The 3,699-nt window shown below is 40.7% G+C and overlaps 1 pseudogene; it reads left to right on the forward strand.

Moving 5' to 3' along the window:
- Positions 1 to 2,775: 2,775 nt before the first annotated feature.
- The window catches only part of LOC105815041, a 6,600-nt pseudogene continuing 5,676 nt past the window's right edge, over positions 2,776 to 3,699 (forward strand).

Raw genomic sequence — 3,699 nt, forward strand, 5'->3', positions numbered from 1 at the left:
CTACAGGACTTTGAAATCTCTTCCAACAATTCTTAGAGACAAGAACAAGAAGTTCCAGAGAGACCCAAAAGGATATACAGGTTATAATCCAATTGTAATGACTCTAGTCTATTTTGCCTACCTCAAACAAAGCTGATTATTCCTATATGTGTTTTAAGACTGGAATTTTTTTTCTCTGCTATTTATTGACTGACCATCTCATAGCCCTGATTGTTTCTGGTAAATCCAGCAAATAATCTTTCTTATATTTTCTGTTGGCTTGCAGAAAGGATCAGAGAACTCTGCCTTCTTTAAAAAGGAGGCTGGCATTTTCAATTTGGCAAAATATTAGAGATATAAAAAGATAAATAAGTGAAATAAATTCACTTTCTATGTCTATTCCCTTTTGCCCCAGCCCAAATGTCGAAATGGGTCTCTCTTTTTTTTTTATTAACTGCAAAATAAAAGGCCTCAAGGGATATATCACTGGAAGTAAGAGTAGCTTGGATTGAATTTATATCTATGTCAGATAATGTGTTTCTAGAGATAAGAAGCAGTAATAGTTATTTTCAGAACTTCATGGGAGTTTGCTCAGTAAACTAATGACTGGGTATCACTGACAAGCATTCCAAAGTGAAAATTATATGAAACTCTCATCTTACGGGAAAGGGTAATGGAGGAGAAACACTGGGCTTTTGCTTGGGGGCAGTTAATGTCAGTTCTAAAGGAGATTCATATTTTCACTGTTCCATTGAAGCCAATTCAATTTCATGCAGGAAGTGGCTGAGAGGAATAATATTTCTAGGAAGCCACAGAATGAAGTGGAAAGCATTCGTAGTTCTTGACCCAGCTCCACTATTAACTGGCCTGGGCAAGTCCCTTTACCAAGTTTCATTTCAGCTTCCTAGTCTATAAAATGTTCTTTGTGCATTTATAGACCATGAAGACAAATGAGATAACAACGATAAAAAAAATTGAGTATATAGAATAATACGAATATGAGATATTGAATTTGCTGACACCTTAAAGCTATCCCAGACCTGTGGGCTAAAAGTGAAGTAAGAACTTCGCTTAGTATAACAAGCTCAGAAGGTTTTATCCCTAGGTAGATAAGATGGATGTGGAGTGAAACCACTTTAAACAGACCTGATTTCTAAGCAGGGTTAGGTTTGATTAGAAACCGATAAGATAAATATATTTAATACAAATGTGTTCAGATCTTGCATCAAGGTCTTGGCATGTGGTCCTTGGTTAACACCTGCTTCTCTCAAATTTCTGAATGGCTTCCCATCTGGATCTGCAAGTCCCACAGCTTCTTTCCTTCAAGGCCTATTCTTGGCTTACATATGACAAGTTTTTACAGCCTGCTTTCCTGTTCTGTTCTGCTCTGCTCCCTCTGGAGGTCCTTTCCCCTACCTCTGCCTCTGTCTAAATATCTTAATGGTGATTCCAAAGATGGCAGAAGCTAGGTTTTTACCATTGGACTTGCATTCCCTGTCAGAGCCTCACTTATTCTGGAGCAAGGTGTGAATGAGTGCAGTATAACGGAGTTCAGGGATGATGTTGATGATGACAAATGGCGTGGGCATGATTTTCACAGTCGGGAGCTCAGCTCTCGGTTTTTGTGGCACCTCAGTATTCTTCCCCGTGGTGTGTAGTGTTCCAGGCTGGCAGCATGCTGTGAACAATGAAAATTGAATTCTGTAGTCTCTTTAGATATGCTGTGACTTGGCAAGGGCTGAAAGCAAATCACGCACCTGCGTAACCTTTTCAGCTTGACAAAGAATTGTGTCTCTCTTCCACTCCCTCTCTCCCCCTCCCTTCCACAGGAAAGGCTCCTAGACGACAGTATGAACAAGCCCTAATTAAGTCTTTCCTCAGATCTCCATGTCTTTTCCTCTAACCTTTTCTTGGGTTTAGATATGTAATTAAGAGGAAAGCTAGAGAAGCAAAATTAGGTATAAGATGCAGCTGGGAATTGGGAGCTATCTGATGGCAAGTAAAGATTAGGACCTCTGCCCTGGCAGCCCTTTTGACAGTTTAAACAGAGCAAGAGTCATGATAAACTGATGGAGGAATTAACATGCTTTTGATGGAAAAATAGGTTGCAGTTATATAACAACATTTTCTCAGACTTTTTGAGTTTCTTGCATTTTTGTCTGTTTCTGAATTAAGAGAATTTCAATGTCTTCCAGCCAATATTTAAAGATAATATATATAAGGTGCCTAGTGCTTCCCTAGAGAGTCTATGAACACATGTTTACAATTATATGCAAAATCTGGGCTTTTATGTACTTATATAAAAAGAGAGTCTAGGGAGAAAGTTTTTGCATGCTACAAATCCGATAAAGGTCTGATAACTGGAATCTACTTAGAACTCAGGAAAATCAACAAGAAAAAATCAAACAACCCTATCAAAAAGTGGGCAAAGGACATGAACAGAAACTTTTCAACAGAAGACAGAATAATGGTCAAAAAACATATGAAAAAATGCTCAACATCTCTAATCATCAGGAAATGCAAATCAAAACCACAATGAGATATCACTTATCCCCAGTGAGACTGGCCTTTATCAAAAAGTCCCAAAACAATAAATGTTGGCGTGGATGCGGAGAGACAGGAACACTCATACACTGCTGGTGGGACTGCAAAGTAGTGCAACCTCTGTGGAAAGCAATATGGAGATACCTTAAAGAGATACAAATAGAGCTACCATTTGATCCAGCAATCCCATTACTGGGCAACTACCCAAAAGAACAAAAGACACTCTATAAAAAAGACACCTGGATTCAAGACATGGCGGCTCCCCTAGGTGGTATGTTCTCTGGGCAGCCACCCGGGCCTCCACCACCCCTGCCCGGACTCCCGGGCCAGGCTTCGCTTCTTCAGGCGACGCCAGGCGCTCAGAGACCTTCTAATAGTACTTTGGTGGACAAGTTGGAGTCATCTTTCAAGGCTTGCTTTGCTTCTCTGGTGAGTCAGGACTATGTCAATGGTACTGATCAAGAAGAAATTCGAACTGGTGTTGATTAGTGTATCCAGAAATTTCTAGATATTGCAAGACAGAATGTTTTTTTCTACAAAAAAGATTGCAGTTATCTGTCCAGAAACCAGAGCAAGTCATCAAAGAGTTTGCTGTGACTTACTTCATCGGTTTTATCTGTAGGATGTCTCAGAGCTAAGGAATGAATTACAGCGGAAGGATGCGCTGGTCCAGAAGCACTTGACAAAGCTGAGGCATTGGCAGCAGGTGCTGGAGGACATCAGTGTGCAGCACAAAAAGCCAGCCGACATCCTTCAGGGTTCCTTGGCCTACCTGGAACAGGCGTTGGCCACTATCCCTGTACCTCTGAAGCCGACCTGAGGGAGAGGGCAGCGGGAGCCTGAGAGTGTTCCAGTGTGTAAGGCAGCCTCGGACAGACAGTTTGCCACACACTTCTTCTTGTGGATGTGGCATTTTGGAAGAACTCTTTATTCTCACCTAAAATTTTTCCACTATTTTTATAAGCTGTTTAATGTCTTAAATACTTTCTATAATGCCTGTAGCTTGGGTAAACCAAGTAAATTTTTTTTCTTCAGTGAAGTTTAGACAGTGTAATGATACTTACAGATTCTTTTTTTAATGTTTTTTTGCTTTTTAAATTTTTGTATGGGCCGGGCGCGGTGGCTCACGCCTGTAATCCTAGCACTCTGGGAGGCCGAGGCGGGCGGATTGTTTGA

This window comes from Propithecus coquereli, unplaced genomic scaffold, assembly GCF_000956105.1.
Source record: "Propithecus coquereli isolate 6110/MARCELLA unplaced genomic scaffold, Pcoq_1.0 Scaffold111, whole genome shotgun sequence".
NCBI lineage: Eukaryota > Metazoa > Chordata > Mammalia > Primates > Indriidae > Propithecus > Propithecus coquereli.